Source organism: Pimephales promelas, chromosome 18 (assembly GCF_988280905.1).
Source record: "Pimephales promelas chromosome 18, fPimPro1.hap1.1, whole genome shotgun sequence".
In the NCBI taxonomy this organism is placed as follows: domain Eukaryota; kingdom Metazoa; phylum Chordata; class Actinopteri; order Cypriniformes; family Leuciscidae; genus Pimephales; species Pimephales promelas.
In genome coordinates this window covers 27625804-27649773 of record NC_142786.1, presented here as the reverse complement: position 1 = coordinate 27649773, position 23970 = coordinate 27625804, and the positions used below count along the sequence as shown (strand labels likewise).

General features: G+C 37.0%; 1 protein-coding gene across 1 annotated transcript in view; it reads left to right on the top strand.

Annotated features, from left to right (window-relative positions):
* Positions 1-84: 84 nt before the first annotated feature.
* The window catches only part of atxn1a (ataxin 1a), a 130076-nt gene continuing 106190 nt past the window's right edge, over positions 85-23970 (top strand). Inside the window, exon 1 of the mRNA XM_089123314.1 lies at positions 85-194. The gene's annotated coding sequence lies outside the window, so the exon portion shown is untranslated. The remainder of the gene's footprint in view (positions 195-23970) is intronic.

The window sequence follows — 23970 nt, the reverse complement described above, 5'->3', positions numbered from 1 at the left end:
TTTGTTCAAAACACTGATTCATTCAGGAATAGATTGGCTGTCGAGTCATTGAATCATTTACTTATTCGTTCAAAACAAGAATTCATTCATAGACGAGCTCGGAGGTTCAACGGCTCTGCTGTGGATTTGTTTGGAAATAGCTCATTGGGAAAACAAAATAGACACACCGTAGCTGGCAGTATTGTGTCTAAAATGTAAGTTACTCAACATTAATTTCTTGTTTACTGAACTTTAATATCATATATTGTATCAAGTTGTCTGAATATCTACCTGCAGCAGTTGAGAAAAACATAATGTTTTGCTAGTGTGGTATTGTTATATTTGCCCATACAGATCAGAGAGTGCTTGCGTGCAGAGCAGACCTGTTATCCTGTGATACATTTATGACATTTGCATGTTTACATTTCAAAATGTGAGCCCGATGGATGTTAAGAGTAGAAAGCCTAACATATACACACACTCTGAAGTAGCAGCCTAGGCTAAGTGTAGCCTGAAAGTTATCTTCTTCCTCATGATGTTACAAAAACCCTAACATGTCTGCACCATGAAGATAAAGGTTTTCTTGGTTTGGACCAGTTCTGGTAAGGGCTGCAAGGGTAAGAAGAGCTCATAAGGCCCCTCTGTGGAGCTGAGTCTGCAAGAACCTTGTAAAAATTCAGAAATATGCCCCTTTTCCGCAGTATAACGCTAATCAGCCAATAGAGAACAGATGGTAACTGAAGGTAGATTTGTAGCTCCCAGGCAGCCTTAGCACATTCTGCCTGATGCTAACTAAGGTCAGCTCACTTGACAGATAAACAGGGAGCATATTATCTGCTCATATAGTATGCACACGTGATCACTGTAAAAAAGGATTCAAGGCTTTTGCTACCTCCTTAACGCATTTTCATAAGTCAGTTGAACTAAAATGTTGAGTGCACTTAAGATATCAAGTTTACCTGTGCCAAACTACTCCGTTTAATCAGAGTAGTTGCTCTTTGTTTAAAAGGATCACGCTTTTGTTCTGGAAAGAAGCCAAACATGCCAATCAATGGAAAGGCCTCACAAAGCAGACAATTTGTTTTTTCTTTTCAGGTCATAACCTCAGAATGCTTTTAATATTTTTAAAAGTGAGAACTGATGGTTGCATTTCAAAAGACCAACAGGTGGCGCCATTCAAATGGTTTGGTACTGTAGAAAAGGCTGCTGATATTTTACTGCTAACACGTTAACCATAAAAAGACTTTTTTGTAACACTAGTTTAGGGAGTACAGTTCTCACTATTAACTAGTTGCTTTTTAGCATGCATATCACTAGGATATTAGCTGTTTATTAGTACTTATAAAGCACATTAAAGCCCAATTCTGCATGACCAACTTCTACATCCCTTAATCCACTCCATACCTAAATTTAACAACCACCTACTGACTATTAATAAGCAGTAATTAAGAGTTTATTGAGTCAAAAGTTAGTGAGAATTAGACCATAAATGAAACTTTATGACTCTCACGACTCTAAAGACTTGTAAAAAAAAGTTTGTTTCCATTTGCGCTCTTACGAGTTTTACTGTTGTGCCATCGTGCAGTACTTTTCTTTCAATGTTTTTTAATCTGATGGGTACAACAGTTTCTAATGTACTAGAACAGATTGTGCCCACACTGCTAGTCATTTCATCAAGTTAATTTGTGTTTATGGGTACACTCAGCCACTGAGGCAGGTTATTTGTGAATCTATCTTTAGTGGTAAGGATAAGGATGGTTGTGCACACACATTCACATTTATTTGTATATTAATTGTTCTACCTGGCAATAAAGTGCTGTGGTATGGCAAATATTATCAGTATGCAGAATGTACGTTACAAGGTAGTGATCACTAACATCATCAATGCAAGAGGAAGGGGAAGTTATCTTGTTAACAGAGGTGGACAAAGTACACAACTTACTTGAGTGAAAGTACAGATACTACTGGTCAAATATTACTCTGTTGCAATTAAAAGTTGTTAAGACCGATTTTTACCGTTAAAAATACAGTAGGAACATAAATGGTTTTACAGACTTAACTTACAGTAATAAACCGTATTTCAATTTCTGAAATCTGTTGATATACCAACCTTTCGAAAAATCAATTTCTGTTTTGTACCATTGTAATACACTGACAATCATCAATCATGACAATGACTACTGTACTACTGTAAATTGAATTTACTACTGTAAATTTAACGGTATTTTACAGTAAAATTGTATTACAGTTATTAACCGTATATAGTACAGAAACTTACCGTTAAAGATACGATTATTTTTTACAGTAAAAAAATGATGTGCACAGATAAATAATTTAATGAATACTGCAATATTTCTTATAAAGTGGCATCATGGAAAACAACGTTTCATAACATATTAAATCAGTCAGCATCCTCACTAGTTAATTCATTCTCGTTGCATACTGATAACAGTTTTTCACAAGCACCAGATCCAATTTTCCCTCAGCTTAGTGGATGTCTTCCATTGTCTCTGATCCAGAGTCTTTGAAAATGTCTTTGAGAGGAGATGTGAGGCATCAGGGGGCTGGCTGCGGAAGAAGGAAGGCTCAGTGGATCTTTGTTAAAACTATTTACTACTGTTTCATGGTTTGACATAGTCTGAATAAATAAGTAAGCGCATACCCTTAACAACCAGGGCTTCAGCTGTCAGGCCATGGCAATAACCATAAGGTGCCCATGGGCCCGAGGGCTGTCTGGCATTCTTTTACTCCTTCGCAGATGTTTTTTTTTTCACATGTCTGGGTGAGATTAGTATAAAACAGACAAAAGATCAGCAGGATAGTCAAAAATATTTCATGTTGCGTGTTACGTAATGTGTAAAGCGACAGAACAGTCTCCACTAAGAGTTCAGAGCTGAATAGGCACCCGACTGTGTGTTTTCAGCAGTCTGCACTAGTGACTGTGTGTGTCAGCACTGCCCCGTACACCAGATGCCATTGATTTACTACCTTCCTCCCGGCACTCTGGAGCAGGAACCTCATTGGCTGTCTGCGTCTCCAGTGTCAGAGGCTCCTCCACCAATCAGAGGTCTTCTGGGCCACAAGTATCTAAAGTAGTAATAATGTGGAATGTGCTGCCTCAACATGTGCTGTCAGCTGTAAAGTGTAGTACTAAAAGCTCTTGGGCTTGCTGGAAGGAGCATAGAGAGGTGGAGGAGACAGTGCGTGGGAGGAAGAGAGGGAAAAAAAGAGTGAGGGGAAAGACTAAACACTTGGTGACAGGACTACAATATTATGTTTGAGGCTGTAACTGTGCACTATTTCTCAGTCAAATATGTACATCTATCTATCTATCTATCTATCTATCTATCTATCTATCTATCTATCTATCTATCTATCTATCTATCTATCTATCTATCTATCTATCTATCTATCTATCTATCTATCTATCTATCTATCTATCTATCTATCTATCTATCATTGTTGTTGTATTTACTTGTTTGCTGGTGGTTGTGAGTCAATGGAAAATTTCCAGTTGTGTATGCAGTGCTTTATGTAAGTGTCATGTTTTTCACCATCAGTGGTATTGATTTAACGCATTAAGGGCACCTGTTGCTCTAGACTGACTGAGACACGTAGATGACAGTGACCTGACCCTGGGTTCAAACGCATATGGAAGACAGAAAACAGACTGGTATTTCAGTGTGTATTTACATTTGACCAAGCACGACCTGTTGCTGTCGCTTTATGTGAGTATTTGAAACAGTGCGTGTATGTCTCTGTATAAGCTCTTGCGTTGAGTGTCTGTATGTGTGTGCGGGTGTGTGGTAACTGGTATCATATTACTGGAACGAGCTCAGCTACCGATAATCTTGTTTACACAGCCATTAGAGCCCCTCACTCAAAGCCTCTCTGCTGGCTTGGCTGGCCTCTCTTTCACTCCCTATAAAAGTATGGGCTGCAGCCCAACTTCTCATGGTTGTGTCTCTCTGCGCAAACACAGCGCTCTCTGTGTGGGAAAAGACAAGTGCTGGTGACTCACAGGCCATGTTTCCAGGCACAAAACGCCCTCAGTGAGGCTTTAGTGACCCTGGGAATTACTAAACATCCAAGCAGAGACTGTTCAAAATCTCCCCACCTGTGTAACACGTGCTGAACTTCCCGTTTGGGAAATACAAAATAAGATGGTATGATGGTTGAAACAAGGTAGCTGGTTTCTCGACGGTCCAAGATGGTCTATTTCCACTAATTTAATCAGTTAATTTAACTAATCTTTAAATAATTTAATTATACTATATATATATGTATGTGAGTTCAGATGCAAAAGCCTCTAAATGTCATTTGAAATTTTCTTCTTTAATGATGATTTTTATCAAACTTGTATATTTAAGTTCAGTAATTTCACTCAAATAACAATTAATAGGTAATTATCATTGCCATTTAAGTGAAATCACTGAACTTAAATATACAAGCTTGATAAAAATGATCATTCTAGAAGAAAATTTCAAATGGCACTTAGAGGCTTTTGCATATTAACTCTTTATATATACAGTATATATATATATATATATATATATATATATATATATATATATATATATATTAGCTTTAGTTTTTTTGATACATGGTAAAAATGAAAATGCCACACAATAGTTGAAACACTAAATAAAATAAAAATATTAACAAAAAAGAGTATATCAATGGTACTAAAATATCACTGGATCTTGCTGAGAAATGTAATGTCATCAAACTATATTGAAAGATTACAGTTAGTAGGTTACATTAACTTCGGAAGCCCTAAAATATTAAAGCTAAAATAGCAATGAAACAAACTGAAATTCTTTGGGGGAAAATAAATACAAATGAAAATAAAAAACTATGATTAATCTTAGACTTGGACCAAATAATAACCAGTTTGGACCAGCTAATAACCAGCTACCAACTTAAGTTGGATTTTCCAAGGTTGTTATATCTACATTTATAAAATACACATGTGCTGCTTTGTAAAACTTGTTTTAGCTGAGATCATCAGACACCTGCGTAGTGCTTACCTCTCATGGCCTAGTTCTGCTGCTGACAGGGCCAGACAGGCAGGCGACGTGTACAAATGTGAATAGTGTAGCATGTGCCCCTGGCGACCAAGGCTCAGAGAGACAGATTCTCCAGCAATACCCCAGGACAAGTGCCATTTTGACAATGGGGCCTCAGCAGGCGGTGCACCTAGTTCACCCGGACAAGTTATGTACTCTATGCCGAGAAGCCTGTGGCTCATACCTCAAAAATAATCATGAGCAGGGGTTAAAGAGACACACTTCAGATACACAACATTATTGCAGCTGACCTTCAGTAGCTCCGTCTGGTGATCACACATCCCTGTGTGTAACTCAGTTTGTAAATGTGTTTTGCATGTTTAGTGTGTGTATGGTCCTAAATGTCCCCCAAAGATGGAAATATCAAAAATCCTTGTCCTTGTGGACAATTTTTGGTCCCCATGAGGAAAACAGCTTATAAATCACACGATTATGTTTTTAAAAAATGGTTTCTAGGATAGCTGGGTTAGGGGATAGAATTTACAGTATGTACAGTATACAAATCCTTATGTATATGGAATGACCCCCAAAAACATGAAAACCCAACATATGTGTGTGTGTGTAGTGGGGTTCAAAAGCTTAAAGTCTGATACCTCTAGTAAAAATGCAAATTATATGAAATGCATAATATTTTGAGTGAAAATTATGTGCAAATGTGCTTATTTGACTAGTGACCTAGAGATGACCTATTTATTTTTACTTGTAGATTTAAAAGGACACAATTTTGTTTAAAATGTACTGTATATAATGAGTCAAACCACCATCTGTCCTTCTTCCAAAATGTGTTTGCAAGCCTATTAAGTGTTTATATTTTAGACCTCTCGGGATAAATTTCGCTGGAAATTGCTTATACGTCACTCTCCCGTCTAATCACCTGTTAAAAACACAGAACAGAGGAGAGTCTGCTTGCAAAAACAGAATGCAACAGAGCTTGTAATAAAACCAGAATCAACATAGGCTTGGCTTTACGGAGATGGCGAGAACTGAGGGATTTGAAATGTAAAAGCTACGTGGAGATGGCGTTCATATTACTCAACGGGCGAGTAATACATTTTAATAAACAGATAAATTACAATGTAGCTCTCTAACAGAGTTCATTATCAATTGTGAATGGTCATATTCATGCAAAGCCGAAGCACAACCAAAACTGTGTTCTTCCCCAAGATGCATGCAGTTTTGTTTTTTAGAGAGCTAAAACTTACACAGTGTGCCTTTAATAAGATTTTGAATCACATATGCTGCGTCCCAATTCGCTTACTTATACTACGCCCTAAAAGTATGTACTCTTTTTGTGAGGAAAAAGTACATACTTTTGAGTGTGTAGCAAAAGAGTAGGCAAGCTTTGGGACATACTATCACGTCATCTTTAACGGACGGCTCTGTCGCGTGCTGCGTGCATCCTGTCACCGTAAACTGCCCTGTCAATCATCTTGTCACAGTTAAAATCCTCCATTCTATCTAATTTTATTTCCTACCGTTTCGGAGAGCACGTTCATCTGCCAGTTGTGGGTCTTTCATGCTCTCCTCATGTGTTTGCAATTTGAATATAATGATGCATTTAAAACGTAATGGCTAAACGTGTCTTTACAAAAGTTCACAATGCTGCTGCGAATGCAATATAATGTGGACAACATTGAATAAATTCATTTTCGTCAGGTTAGATACTGATAATTAATCACTCAAAGCTCTTTATCTAAACCTCTCTACACAACCACGGGGACTCGCGCGTCCTCCGTATCGACTACGTGTCTGTAGTTTTTTAACACTTTTTACTCGTGTTTGTAGTTCTAACCGAATCCTTGTCCAACGCGCAATGGTTTGTGGGCAATATCAGCCGTTAGAGTGTGCATCGATCTACACTTCGGATTCTGACCGGAAAAAGTAGACCATCCGGGTATCTTTGAAACACTCATTTCAACATACTACGATTCTGTTTTCGAATACTATTTAGGACGGATAGTATGCGAATTGGGACGCAGGGATACTTTAGTCACATACTAATGGCTTTTTAAATGCCACTGTGTATGAGTGCACCAGCCATCTTTTCTGCATCATGCAACAGCCATGATTAATACCCATGTTTTGAGCTTGATAACCCACAGCTTTACGACCTTACTGACATGCCCACAGCGCTCCCAACAACACGAACTTGTGTTCCTGACGCCTGGAGCCTTCGGTACAAGACGATACTGTATACGTGAAACAAGATATGGTCACAGATGGTAGAAAAACAGCCTAATCTGTGAATCTGCTGACTGACAGCATGCATTTAAGAATGGCTGCGCGCTGCTAGGGGTTTTTAAAAATAGCCCGGCAAAGATGGAGTGAGGGATCACACAAATAATACACTGCAGCAGAGGCCAGCCATCTGTGTGTGGCTGTATGCGTTTGTGTGGGTGTGTTGTCTTGTCTCTATAACCCTGGCTCTGATACGTGCAGCAGAAGTCATTTGAAGGATGCAGTAGTAACTCTGACTCATGGCTCTCAGCTGTAATGAGAGAAACAGCACCTTAATGGTGTTCAGTTACCAATAATAGCACTGCACACAACACAGATTTTTCTTACGGTGATGCTGTGAATTGGGCACACTGCTGTTTAAGGGACATTTCACTGGGAAAAGATGAGTTATTTCACTAATTAATGTTGTAGTACCTGACAGCCTGTTCTCACTCTGACATACAGGGTATATATAGACCCAACACATTTTATATCATTTTATTTTCCCTCTTAATCTAACTGAATGAATTAATATAATTTAGTATAGTAATATATTATATTTTATTACTGTAATTAGGGTTGGGTATCGAGAATCGAGTATCGATTGGAACCGAGACTAACTTTTCGTTTTTACCGGAATCCTTCAAAAGTTAAAATTTTGATTCCTAGTTTCAATATTCACAGTCCGCCGAGCGGAAGAAGAAACCGCTGAACAACACCAACGAAGAAGCGTCTACCGGAAGTGTTGGCATAACCACGCGAGTCGAACATGAGTACCTTATGTCGGCGATCCAAAGTGTGGCTTCGCTTTTCCAAAAATAACGAAATCTCGGCAAAATGCAAAATTTGTGACAAAAGGAGTATTTTTACAGAAGGAGTATTTCCTTCAGAAAGGCCATTGGTTAGCAAGGTTAGCTAAACTTTTTTGACCCTGCCTCTTAAAAGAATCGGAATCGAGAATCGTTAGGAACCGGAATCGAAACAAGGAATCGGAATCGGAATCAGAATCGTTCAAATTCAAACGATACCCAACAACCCTAACTGTAATACTACTTGGCCCTGTGTGCTATCATTTTATTTTAGCGTCATTATCACACAGTATGTATGCACCCACGTACACACACACACACACACACACGCACACCTGAGCTAGATTAACTAACATTATTTTTCTTAATTAAAGCAAACAAAGATTTATAAACACTGTTATAAATATATTGCTCATTGTTATAGCTAATCTTAGTTAATTTAAACTAATCGAACTAGTGGTGTTGTATTCTCTCTCTCTCTCTCTCTCTCTCATATATATATATATATATATATATATATATATATATATGTGTGTGTGTGGTTTGGGTTCTGCAAGACTTTTTATGTATCTAAAAAGAAGTATTTTATACTCACCAATGTTGCATTTATTTGATCACAAAAATACAGATTGAAAAAAACATTTTCAATCTAAATATATTTTAAAAAAATATATATATTCCTGTGATGGCAAAGCTGTTTTTTCTAGAGCAATTACAGTCTTTTTTTCCTCTATATCATGTTTTAAACAGCTTTTTGTTGTTGTTGTATGTCTAGAAACACTAGATTCACACTGTAGCTCAGCAGAGGTGATTACACACCACTAAAAATAGTCATGGCAGTGCATGTTGTCTAACGCGAGCTCCAAAGCTCATTCAGGGTAATGACAAATGCTACGGCTTACAGTCGGCATATTTAGATTAATGTAGCTTTGAAATCACTTTGAGTCACGTCTTTGGAGATTTAATCACTGAAACTGTCACGACAGTGTTCTAGAACAGAATTACAAGAAAACATTAAAAAAAAAAACACTGAACCGAGGCACACAACAGAGCCACAGGAGGGCTAGTTGGACCGTAGCCTCTACTTTGTCTTAAAGCCCAGTGACAGGAATGATGGCAGCTTGGTTTGCTTAATGAGGACTGTTTTCCTCACAGAGCATCATTCAACAGACGCTGTTATTCGCCTCGAGAGTGAAGGGTGGGCGGAGGGAGGGGGTTTTGAGAGAGTGTGTAAGGTGAGTGTGAGGTGAATGGCTGACCGGGTGCAAGTACACAACAGAATGCCAGAAGTCTCTGGGGAAGAATGGAAAGCAACTGGTGAGAACAGGCCCTGATGGGGGCTTGAAAGAATTTGTAGTTGTTTTAGATGGCATTCGCGCACACATTAACTGAACTTCTCAGGGGAGCAGTAGTGATGTGTGTCCTCTGAAAGGACTGTGTCAGTTCACATCCTTTCGTTGTGCTCAGTGTAGGTTCCAAGCCTAGTTTATTCTCTGTCCTCGGTCTCACAGATGCTACATTCTCCAGTGATTGCCTCTAAAAACTCACTGAGACTCACCTGTGGGTCATTCTGCATAGAAGGTGCCATTTGAGCTCATATATACACGTGTAATGCTTACTTCAACAATGAAGATCTGATGGCACTGTGTTATTTGTTTTTACACACATTTTTGTCAGTACAAAATTCAGTAGCTTAATTTTTTCATTGTTTGTAATGTTCTGTTCCCACGATTTAGATTTATAAAACAAATATAAAAAAGTTTGTGGTTGGTAAGATTTTTCTTTTTTAATCAAATTTATTCTCACAATGGCAAAAATATAGTAAACACTGTATTATCGTGAAATACTATTTCAATTTAAAATAACTGTTTTCTTTTACGTCCTTTATTCCTATGAGGGCAGCCATTACAGTCTTCAGTGTCACATTATCCTTCAGAAATCTGTCCTTCTGATATGCTGGTTTGATGCTTAAGTAAAAAAAAAAAAAAATTAAATCATTAATAATGTTAAAAATTGTTGTGCTGTTTAATATCTTTGGGGAAATCTTGATACCGTATATTGTATATAATTTTTTTATGAATAGAATGTTCAAAAGAACAGAATGTATTTGTAATAAAAGTCATTTGTAACATTATAAAACTCAAACTTTTAAATGATTTTTTAAAGCGTATAGCGTGTGCTAATGCAGGCGGTCAACATATATGCTTTAGAAAGATTCATCTTTGTCCATTGTCAGTGCTTTTTTTACTCAAGAAGTTGTGACTGATAAAAATGTCTTAAAATAAATTAAACCTCCTCACACAAGCACTTGTCAATGCAGGCGTCTATTGTTGTTGCAGTATCTCCGGTGGTGTTTGTTGTTGGTGTTGTCTCTTTAAGGGCCATTTTCAACTAAAATATTTTTCATTTACATGACCATGCCGTTTTAGGGGCCTGAAAACGTTAACTTTTTAAAACGGGTTTCAAGTTTTTGAAAACGATATTGTTCTCGTCACAGTGTAAACTACAAAATTGCGCCTTTGTGAAAACGGCGCATGTGTATTGTTCAGTCTATAGGCATGTAGTGTTTATTTATAAAGTGACATCGCCACCTACTGGCCTGGCATATATAATACAGCGTTTTTAATCGTTTTCGCGGATCCATCCATCACTTTGAAAACGTTGTCATCTGTACGCCGAAAACAACGCAAGGAAAAACGCTTCTGTTTTTATTACATCATTGTTGTGTAAACAACCTTTAATTTTGTTTTCTATTGTGAAACAACAGGCTGGGACAGTGTTGCCATTAGTTCAAAACAAATTCAATACACATTACATAAATCAGATGATGGTGCGTCAACCAAACAAAACGGGATTTCAAGGGGGCCCACAGTGACAACCTGCACGGGGCCCCTGATACCCCAGCTAAGGCCTTTATACATTATATTATATTATATAAAGCTATTATATTATACTTTACCCCAAAGTATACTTTAACATTGTTTTCATTGTTTGTTTACAACCATACTGTCAAACAGCCCATGTAATCTCGCTACATTCAATCTGCCTCTTATTTATTTACCTATTGTGCAACAAACATCTCCCATAAACACTCACAAACTCCCTAAAGAGAATCCAGTCGTAGGTTAAACCAGTTACTCAACCAGACTGTGACCAGTCATATTATGTAACTCGCCAGAGGGCAGATACACACAAACACACACGCACACATTCTTTATCTATTAGCTGTTTCAAGTAATAAAGTATGTGCACTATGTGTCAAATTCAGGTTGCTAGGGCAGGGCTGCAGAAACTCGGAGGAGGCTTGATTTATTGTGCTGAATTATGTGAGACTGGGATACAACTGGCAGTCTGCCATAGGGGGAGCCCTTGACCTAGAAACTAGGGAACAAAAAAAAAAGAAGTTAAAGAAAAGTGAACACTATAACTGTCATGAAAACTGCTCAATAACCCTTCAGAAACACCAAAGCGGGACACTTAACTAGTACTGTTTATCAGACGCTCAGTACATTGTGTTCTGGACAATGTCAATTCACTAGGTTTCACATGCCCCAGGCTTTGTTTGTAATATGTCGTTTAGTGTAGTGCATAGACAAACCTGAGAACACAGACATATTTAAACAAATATTTAATGACATTTCACTTCTCCCATACAATATATATATATATATATATATATATAAATAATACATATAATATAATAAGTAACTACATTATAAATTATTAAAAAATATAAATATAAAATTATTTTATATACAATTGATACAATGTTCAAACAGAATGAAGAGCAGACATACAGTTTATTTAATAACTTTTCTTTCCATAACATTTTGTAATCTTTGTCCTACGCGTATTAAAATTTTCAGAGATAATTGGATAAACCATGGCTCTTCTACACAATGGAGTAAAAAATGTATCTTAACTACTTATGCACTCTAATGCACTTTGTAACTAGAGCTTTAAAAACAAAACTGCATACATTTTGTGGAAGAACATTGGTTGTGCTTTGGCTCTGCATGACTGTTTGGATGAACATGACCCTTCACAATAAATGATTATTTACAATAAAGCTATATATGGCAATTTAGGCTATCTGTTCAATAAATTACCTTATACTAACCTTTTAAACACCATATCTGCATCGCTTTTACAACATCTCGCCATCTCCGAAAAGCCAAGGCAATGTTGATTCTCATTTTATTACGAGCTCTGCACGTTCTCTTTGCCAGCAGACTCTCCTCTGTTCACCTTTAAATAAAAAATAAATAAAACAACGGATTATTCCCTGTTCACCTTTAAATAAAAAATAAATAAAACAAGGTTTGAGATTTAATCCAAGAGATTTAGGTTGACATTTCCATGTCAACCTTTCTCGCTCCTTGTGACAATTAACCCATGCCACTGGCACACCATACACAACTCAAAATATCTGCAACTTTTGGATTTACGGATATGGCGAGACACACACGGGGGGGCGAGTGAGGTTGGTATGTACACAGAAAACCATCTTGCCAGGTCTAAACACTTAAAATAGGCTTCACGTTTTGGAAAAAGGATTGATCATATTTTGTCTTATTATGAACATTTTGAACAAAATAAATTACATAATGTACCTTTTAATGTAGATAAACAAGTTGTACAAAAGTACTCATGAAGAGAGAAAAGTGCTACATTTGTCTCTTCTTCTGTCAGATCTACTGAGACCATTATCTATTTAATTATACCGTGTCCTTATGAAACTGCTTGTTTTCCACAGCGAACTCTGCGGTCACGGGGGAGTTACACACTCATACCTGTACATGCTTCAGTGATGCTAACATCAATAGATTGAGGTCATTGGCTCCATGTGCCATTCCATCACTAATAGGAATGAAAGATTAAGGTGAAAAAATGTGATTCTACGATAGATAGACGTTCGTGTTTTCAAAGTTTGTTCTTTCGGTTAGTCAAAATACTGTGTCAAAGGAGTGTCATCTCTCTGCAGATCCACTGCTAATGAGAAATACGCTCATGAAAAAAAAAAGAGAAATCTGAAAAGAAATAAGATGCTGAGTTATTGATGATGCTGTGCTTGTCTGTCCTTGTTATAGCAATGACTGAGCTCTTCCTTGACATGATAAATCAATGTGACTGGCATTGATTTTTTGCAGTTACACACTAGAAGCATATCGCCTGTCCACAGTGATGTTTAGTACTAAAGATTGGTGATAGAAGAACACTCGCACTTTGCATTAAAATTATAGTTCAAATTAGGGATATAATGATATTTACTCACCCTTGTGTGTTGTTCCAAACTCGTATCCTTTTATTTCTTCCGCTGATCACAAAAGAAGATATGAGTGTCTTATAGTGTTTTTTGTTTGTTTAGTTTTTTTTTACTGAAAGTCAAACGGGTCAAGTGTGGTTTTGGACTTGAGGTACAATAATGTCCAGTATATTAAAAATAATGGGTTTTAGTAACCTACAGCAGTGGTTCTCAAACATTTATGACTTCATTGTCATAAATGTCCAACACTTTGGCACTCCATTGTAAAAGACAATATATGAAGGGCCCCCAATAAATTTCAGAAACTTTAAACTTTGTATTTAAAGAAACTGGGAGTGGCAATATATTTAAATAATTCAATCAAATAATTATAAACAATTAAATTCCATAATCCCAATATCTAAATGTTCTTCATGGTTGACACTTTTTATTTACAATTAATTTAAGTGACTTTTCTACATTTCTATATCTATAAATATGCTTGCATATGCTCATGTTAACCCTGGTTCTTAAAGGAGTAGTTCACTTTAAAATAACTTTAGCTGATCATTTTCTCACCCCATGTCATCCAAGATGTCCATGTCTTTCTTTCTTCAATCGAAAAGAAATTAAGGTTTTTTCCAGGATTTTCTCCATATAATGGACTTCATTGGGAACCAAACGGTTCAAGGTCCAAATAAGAGTTTCAGAGCAGCTTCAAAAATGACACCAGGCGATGAATAAGGGTCTTATCTAGCGAAAAAATAAATCATTCAATCATTTAAAAAATAAATAAAATAGTTTAAGTTTTATAAGCACAAATGCTCGCCTTGCTCTGTTCTGTGATGAGCGTTCGTGACTCTCCTGTTCGAACTCAAAATGAACAAATCTCTTTTCAAGTCATGACTCGAAGGGTCCGAGATAATGAAGTCCATTATATGGAGAAAATCCTGGAATGTTTTCATCAAAAACCTTAATTTCTTTTTGACTGAAGAAAGAAAGACGTGGACATCTTGGATGACATAGAAGTGAGTAAATTATCTTGTGATTAAATTATCTAAGTGAGTAAGTCATCTCACAGCTCCCTTGGAAGTGTGCTAAGGCCTCTTAGGCCTCGGCCCCTTGGTTGAGAACCACTGATCTACAGACACATTAAGTGTCTTTTAGTTTGTGGCATTTGATGCATGTACAGTATGCATCTTGCTTATCCCTTGAAATTCAGTTCAGCTCATAGACCCCATTCACATCCATCTCTGGTCCACCAGTTTACAGGAGCCACTGCGAAAGCTGATTCCCATTTTTTTCAGCGCCTGCCGCTGTTTCACTCATCCATAATTCAGCCACCCCTAGATCGACCCCTCTTTCACAGGAACACACTCTGCATGCTGTATAGCATGCTAATGTCATTGCGCGTGTGTGTGTGAGCTATAAGTGGCAGGGGGTATTATCATCAGGGCTGCTCTCTCCATGTCAATATTTAACCAATGGCTTTCTCTCTCACTCCTTTTTACTCACTTTTTCTGCCTCTTTCACTTGTTCCGAACACAAGCGTATAACTGAGCTGTCTGAGATTAAAGTTAGCATAAAATCAGAACTGATCCCTGGTATTACAGTGCATGATTCATCATTACAAAACGTAGTAACATCCTTTGCCTCTATAATGATTTTCCTTTACAATTGATGTCACCACCAAGCCCTATTATCATAATGGGTAATGTTAACCGATATTTCTGGATTCCTGTGCAAACTAAGGGTACATTTACACCACAATGATCTATTCAAAATAAAAACGTTTTTCCTTCGCTTTTTCTGTGTACACACTATACACCAAAACGCTGTTGTCGTTTTACACTTTTTAAAGCTACACTGTATAACTCTTTTAGTTTATTCTTAGCTAAAAAACACTTAGTTCTTTCAAAAATATATGCTCATTAATGTATAATTACTTCGTTCAAGTAATAAAGTATTCTCGTGAGTGTATAATATGCTATTGACAATACATACGGGTAAGGGGTTCTAATGTCGGTCGCCATGTTGCCCCTCCATCTTGAAAGTACACTCTTAGAAGAAATGGTTCTATTTAGAACCAGAAATGGTTTCATCCCCCGCTTCATATGGAACCATTTTTTTTGGTAAAAGGTTCTATTGGCCAAGTATGGAACCCCAGGGTTCTATATAGAGCCCAGAGGAACCCTTTTTTAAGAGTGTATAGAACCTTTTAGGGGTTCCAAATACGTAGCGCTGATAGAACCTTTTCGCCAAAGAGGGACATACCCATTAATTCAAGCTTCGCCTTTCGCGTTTACTTTTGAGTTAGCACTCATGGACGAGGTCGAACTGGAAGCCATGTTAATCTTGGACTATATTGGCCACCGTAGGAGTTAAACGAACAGAAACTAATATTCACTGGATGGCCATATACCTCTTCACCTCTAGATGGGGGTAAAAATCACACAGTGTAGCTTTAAACGGTGTCATGTAAACGGCCCCTACACTGTCAGAAAAAAAGGTACGAAAGCTGTCATTGGGGCGGTACCTTTTCAAAAAGGTACACTTTTGTACCTAAAGGGTGCATATTGGTACCATAATTGTACAAATATGTACCATGAAGGTACCAATATGCACCCTTTAGGTACAAAAGTGTACCTTTTGAAAAGTGACAGCTTTCGTACCTTTTTTTCTGTGTAATGGGACATGGTCTCACCCTCGGCCCACACAGCAGGGTTGGACAAAATTCTGAATTTAAGATACATAAGAACTCAAATTGCAAATCAACATAATGAGAAATGGTCCAATTGAACTTCAAGCTTTAAAGTCTTAAGAAGTAAAGTACACATCACTTCTGCTTCAGGAACTATAGATCCTGAAGACACATCAGTGTTTTCTCTCTAATGACTGAATAACTGTTGGAATGGCAGGGTTCCTCAGCCAGCCTCATTTCTATGTGCATTTGCTTTTGAAGGCATTAACCGTCCATCTGAAGAGCACCTCAGAGTCTCAAAGGAGAGATAGAGAGCTCCGAAGGGGGTTTTATAGTCTGTAGCTCTTGGGTTTCTCTGTGATTCCCGCCTTGTGTTGCTGAATGTGGCGTGATAAGTGTTAGATGAGTTACCTTTGATCTGTTGGGTTATGCATAATTCAGATGTTGTCGCTTGCTTGCTCTATCTGGCTCTGTGACGGAGAGGGGCAAGATTTCTCCCTGACTCGGCATGTTCCCATGGATTTTCCAACCTCTAATTAACGCAAAATTTTCTGAAGATAGCATTGCAAAGATTAGCATTAATCGTTCTTTATCAAATACGCTGATTAAACTGGGTGGTTAATAGCATGATAATAGCACTCTTCATGTGTAATCTGAGAACTATTTCTTGTAGCTGCTTCCATGACAAAGCGTGCAGATCTACGCCACATGGAATGCTGAGAATGATAGGGATGTGAAATGCTAATGTGAAACAGCATGCCATGCTGAGGTTTACACTACACTGTCATCTGATAAATATCCGCTGGAGAATTCCCGGCTTTGTCTGTGCCTGCCTGCCTGCCCGTGTCACAGTGACTGAATACCTCGTATATCAGTTGTAGTAAGCAGTGATTCCCAAACATTCATTTTGCTTTGCTAATTATGACTTTAAAATAAAATAAACAAACAAACACACACACACACACACACATATATTTATATATACAGTACACTCATCTAAAGGATTATTAGGAACACCATACTATACTGTGTTTGACCCCCTTTCACCTTCAGAACTGCCTTAATTCTACGTGGCATTGATTCAACAAGGTGCTGAAAGCATTCTTTAGAAATGTTGGCCCATATTGATAGGATAGCATCTTGCAGTTGATGGAGATTTGTGGGATGCACATCCAGGGCATGAAGCTCCCGTTCCACCACATCCCAAAGATGCTCTATTGGGTTGAGATCTGGTGACTGTTGGGGCCATTTTAGTACAGTGAACTCATTGTCATGTTCAAGAAACCAATTTGAAATGATTCGAGGTTTGTGACATGGTGCATTATCCTGCTGGAAGTAGCCATCAGAGAATGGGTATGGTGGCCATAAAGGGATGGATCTCTTGAAATGGCATACTGTATGAATGACAATCAATTCGTATTTTTATTTTTGGCGTGCTATCAACACGCATAATGCTTTTCTGTGTGTTTATGAACGCCGTTGACTTAACGTTACATTATCTATATATAAATATATGACCTACCCCAACCCCGTCCCTAAACCTACCCGTCACTGGGGTTAATAGCATTTATGGGTGTTCCACCATCCTAGGAAATAAAATATCGCTCCCTAGATGTAGATCTACATTTTGCTTCGTTTCGCTCGGACATTTAACGGCGTGTAGATACACACGGAATCACTCGGACATTTAACGGCATAGACATACACGTGGATAGCTCAAAATACGTATAGATAACACGCCACTTGACTTGAAAGTGGCGTGTATGTTTACGCAAAAGTCATGATGTCATGTTGCAAATTGAAATAATTCCTGCCCAAAGCATATGCAAAATAAATAAATACATTTGTGATTGGCATTTGCATTAGTAGTGTGTTGAAAAAAAAAAAAGACCAATTACAACACACTGGTCCAGCTGACCAATCAACTCTTTTCAACAGGAGGGGCTTCATAGAGACAGAAAACCAGACAGACTGGGAAGTGAGGTGCTGCAACATGTATGTTTATGTTAAATTAAATCAATATGTTTAAATTAAAAATTACGTTTTTGGAAAATTCAAGAATGGAAACCTACATTTCTTGTAGACTCCAAAAACTAAATCAACATTATGTAAAAGGGAATAATATGGCCTCTTTAAACAAGAAAAAGCTTTTGAAACATAATAGATAATTTTTTTTATATTATGTAAAACATATAGGCATAAAAAAGGAAAATCCCAAAATAAAGGCTTTAAACAGATAATTCTGCAGCACTTCTAATCAATCTTTCCCATTATTGTCCTTTCAAATGTCAGTCAAACATTCAGTTATAAAAGTACAGATTCTATTGTCAAACTGGACGACAACTGCATGTGCAGTAGACCACCCTTCATATGACTTAAATGTTAAATGTAAAAATGTATTACAAACATAAACATATCATAATACAATGTCAATATAGCTATAAACACACAACTAAATCCCCACATTAATATACTGTATACAATGAAAACTCGTAAGCTGTTTTTTTTTTTTTAGTATGATTTAAATAACAGTTGTTTATAGGCAGACCAAACATTTATACTAAAGATTAGAGGACAGAGTGTTCTGGCTGTATATGTAAGAATATTGCTCAAGATAAATCCCTTAGCACTCTTTATTTATTGAGTTCATTTAAGTGTAAAATAAATTTAGAGAAGAGCGTGCAAAAGCAAACACCCACACATGCATTTGTTCTCATGTCTACAGCTACAAGCCCAGAGATCATCCACACAGTCCGGCACAGATTGAAGCATTTACGCGCAGCACTGTGAAAAATGCAGAAGAGGTTTGATTTAGTGATGGATTATCCACTATCACAACAAGACAATCTCCCGTTCAATAAATTATTATTACAGTGGAAACTCATAAGAAGCTCAGAGAGAGAGAGAGAGAGTGAGGGCTGATAAGGGAACATTTTCCCTGTCAAGTTTGTACAACAGATGAATGTAATTTAGAGAGACCTGTGTGGGCAGTTCCTATTTGCTTGAAGCTCAAGCGGAACGTCTTCTAATATAAAGTTCCCTCAACATACAGCAGAAAAAACGACTAATTCTTTTTCAGCGTATTGCAGGGACATATCATATCATAAAATACCTTGCACTCACTATTTCAATCACAATTTTTAGGGCTGTCAAACAATCGCAATTAATCACATCCAAAATAAAAGTTTGTGTTTACATAATATATGTGGGTGCGCTGTGTATAATTATTTTGTGTATATATAAATAGACACACATGCTTAGTATATTCTTGAAAATATTTCTTAAATATATACGTGTATATATAATTTATATTATATATAAATATAAATATTTTATATATAAATAATATTTTTTTCTTAAATATACATGCATGTTTGTGTATTTATATGTACAATATAAATATTCACAGTGTACCCACATATATTTTGGATGTGATTAATCGTTTGACAGCCCTACTATTTTTTTTTATCTATTTATTATTTTTATTATGTGTAATAGTAACTGATGTTTGCTAAGCAAGTGTTGTTTGCCAAAGAATGAGAAATTGGTTTAGTAAAAAAAAAAAAAAAAAAAAAAAAAATGACTATTGAATTTAGTATTACATTTTTTGTTAAAGCCTAAGGCATTGTTTATGTTTTTGTGTGCCATTACTTTCGGGTCAATATTTTTTTTGACCAAAATTAAGTTAATTAAAAATGCAATTCATTCATAAACTGTCTTGAATACAGCTTTATATACGAATGAATATTAATTGTGATGTTTTCTGGGGGAAGATTTGAAAATAAAGTCATACAACTGATATCTAAAAATTATACTCTTTAAAATAAATTGTTTGGTATAATCTCTAATTATTATTTCTTGGAAAATATTTATATTTAAATACTTGAAACAAGTAATGTGGTGTAACTCCCCAAAAACCTAATATTTATGAATTAATAGTGCATGATTTTTTTTAACCTTCATATATATTTTTAACAATAAAAGATTAAGATGTGTGAACTCACAAGGCAAAATTAGAATTCGTCAAAACCATTGGAAACCAGCATTAATACAAGATTATTCCTTTTCTTTGTTAAAACACTTTTATTTCCCACTGACCCACCCCTCACATTTCACAATATTTTAAATGCTTCAGTAAGGAAATCACTCATGCATGCTAGACCTTGCATGACAGCAAATCTCTTTCTGTGACCAGTAGAGGGCAGACGTCTTGATGAAACCCATTCAGAAACAGCCCTCTTTCATTTCCCATAATCTGCACACATTCTTCCTCAGACAAGCCGAACTCTATTCAACTTCAAGACATCTGTGGCTGCGATAATATAGCAGAAATAAGGTATAGGAATCAACATGTCCTTCCATCACGGTGAATACAACTTGACAAGATGCCTACCGAGCGTGACTGTGCTTGCAGGCGGAGTAAAGACTGGCATAAAGTGCGTGGCTGATATGCAGATGAACATCTGACATGCCAGGGGAAGAAGGAAGAGTGCTGTGCATTTGACAGGCAGATAGTCTCAGTGCTTGGGTGTGGTGCGAAAACAGGTACAGACAACTCAGTCTGTCGGTATTTACAGAAAGTGAAATGCTGCTGCAGCATCCATCATTTTCATATTGAATACTGCATGTGTTTTTTTTTAGCATGCGTTGTATGATTGTGTGGTCTAGCACGTGGATGTGTGTGTGTGTGTGTGTTGGAGAAGCAGTGGCTGATCATTAGGGCACTAAGTGTAAACAGCATCAGGCCCACAGGGAAAGGCCTAAACGTACCCTCCTCACAGAAGATCAATAGCACATCCACAGAGAGCGGCCTTGCCACTCACTCATGCACAAATACACATTCACACTCACTTTTATCCTTCGCAACAGTCTTGGGCCCTGTTCCAAATGGCACACTTCATGCACGTATGGTCTTGTGGACTTATAGGCCGCCACGTGCACGTTTTCGTTAACCGTTTGTCATTTTAGGTTTCAGAGAGGTGCTCGCGAGCTGGTCTAAAGTTAATGGCGCAATATTTTATTTGTTATTTAAAGAGCGATTTAGTAATGCCTATAGGCAGGTCCACAATGCGCGTACACTTTGTCCCGTAGATGGTCTGCTTGCGCGCTTTAACCTCATGCGCTAGCAGATCCGTTTCCTTGCTAGTGTTCAGTTTTGAGGTTTGCAAATTCTGCCATGTAAATAGTGAATCCGTCATTGCACAATCTTAACTGGCTTTTAAAGTGAACGGGAGATGAGACTTATTGCACGTTATGCCCAAAACACACCCATTACTCATTAAAGGAGTAGTTCACTTTTGAAAAAAACTTTTGCTGAAAATTTACTTACCCCCATGTCATCTAAGATGTCCATAACATTCTTTTTTCAGTCGAAAAGAAATTAAGCTTTTTGATGAAAACATTCCAGCATTTTTTCTCCATATAATGGACTTTACTGACATCCAAACGGTTCAACACTTTCAGTACAAACTGAAAGGGCTTTAAACGATTCCAGACGATGAATAAGGGTCTTATCAAGCGAAACGATCGCTCATTTAATAAATAAATAACAAAGTTTACGTTTTATAAGCTCAAATGGTCACCTTGCTCTGTTCTGTTACGTTCGTGAGTCCCCTGTTCGAACTCGTTCATCAAAATGAACAAATCTTTTTACGAATCATTTGGTTAATTCAACGAATGAAACGAATGAATTGACTCGGATAAAGATTTGTTCATTTTGATGAACGAGTTCGAACAGGTCGCTCATTAGACACTACGTGAGTAATGTTTGGTGACTAGACGTCATTTTGTGATAATGCACCATGCATTTTTCCAGTCCATTTTAGTACTTCAGTGGAGACCGTTATCAGTAAATAACCACTTAAACTTCAGTCTGTTCCTCTCACAAACTTTTTTTTGTACTATTGTAATACTGCTTTTTTTTTTGTCAGTTTGAGAATCGATAAACCCAGTTTATTTTTGTTATACTGAAAAGAGCAGGCATCGTATTCCTCAGAAATGCTCCTTTTGTGTTTCACAGAATAAAGAATTTATGTCTCAGTTATCTATCCCACTCTTTTTGAGTGTTGAGGACTGTTAATTTCTAAAGATCTGGTTGTTTTGGCAATGTTCTCAAATCTTTTGAACACGTAAAACTTCTTGACCAAATGCTGCGCTGAAACTCTTAAATAATAATGCAGATATGCTAATGTAATTCCAGGGTGGTGGATAGTTATGTTATAGTCTCCATAGAAACACAGGAGCAAACTCTTCTGGAAAGTCCCTTCCCAAACACTGACCACAATGTGTCAGTGTGTGAGTGCATGCGTTTAACATTTAGTCTAATTCTATTCACCTCCATAATGGGGGTTAAATCGCAAGAGTAAATATTCAAAGAAAATATTATAGACTACCATTGTTACTTAAACGGGTATGCCATAGCACAATTAACAATAACCCTACATGTCATGTTGAAACAGTTCTACTCAAGCAGAACAGAAAATTACTCGAGTATTTACTCGAGTACATGCCATGTCAGCTCCTTCCAGTTATTTTTGCTCTTATTTATCTCTTGATGTTGTAAACTAACTGGTATTTGTAATCATGTTATTTTTATTTATTATCATAATCAAAACACACTGGTTTGTGGCGAAAATAGTTTTATCGTGTACTGCACTGATGATTGCCTAACCAAGACTAAAGCCTAACCCTAACCTTAAAGTCACCATGAAATACTGTACATTTCAGTATGAAATATAAATTATTTATCCATGCATTTCATTTTTTGTTTTTATTAATGTGCCCCCATAATCTTTCATCAAAATAACTTCCCCTCCCACATGCAGCAACATCTTTTATCTGATGATGCATTTCCTGGTGACCTAAAAAAAAAAAAAAAAAAAAAAAATTCCCGATCAAGTCCCGCCCTACATTTCTTCTTGTTCGAAAAGTCGTTTAACTCGGATATACGTCACAATAAGGATGAAAAGGACCTTGCAACTTGTATTTCATCCCGAATTTAATTTTAAAATAGCTTTAGCTGCAGCACATTCTGATAGATAGCATATCACTGTTTGTTGTGATCGGATCCAGCCATAATATTTCTGAAGGCTGAACTGAATCCATGAATTCTGAACCTTTCTTGATGAATTCGGCTGCAGGTTTGGGCTGAACTGGTTTGGTGGGACAATCATGCAGATAATTAAGTTATTTATACTACAATGCGCACATATAACTACTGACATGCTGCATTTTTTGTTATATTTCTTTCATTAAAAAGTAATAGAATTAAGAAATTAAAAGCGAGAAACTTACATTTCAGACAAAATCGTCACATTTTGTACATTTCATTAAAAAAAGAACTATCGCTGGCAAAGTTCCAAAAGAAGCCAAGCTTAGTTTGCCTATTAAAGTACAGGCTAAAGGCCGGTGTCGTGCCAAGGTACTTACCCCTGAAAGGAAGTGTATCCCCGGTCGCGGGAGCGCGCACGCATTCAGCAGGAGGTGTGTCATTACTTTGTCCAAGATGAATTAAACTATAACACGTGAATTGTTTAAGTCATCGTTTTACTGTTGTTGTTGTTTTGTTTTTTTTTTATCGACGAGGTTTAGCAAAGACAGATATCATGTGGCCCATCAAAAACTAATTATTTTGTGGGCAAACGATCTAGCTTCATGCACGGAATGGATCAATTCTCACGAGAATGTACTGAAAAACTAAGACGACCATATCGTTTCACAAGCAAACAGCCCGTGGATATAAAATTGTTCTTACCCCCCCCCCCCCTCCTCCTCCTTCCATGGTGAATTATTACCAAAATCATTCAATAATGCATTGCACTTATACATAGGCAAACAACGATTTTACCGATGATGGCCTATCATCAAGTGTTTTATTTTATGAATACTGTACATCATGTCTAATAACAGCAGTGAATATGAACACATTTCTTGTTTTCTGACTAAAGTTAT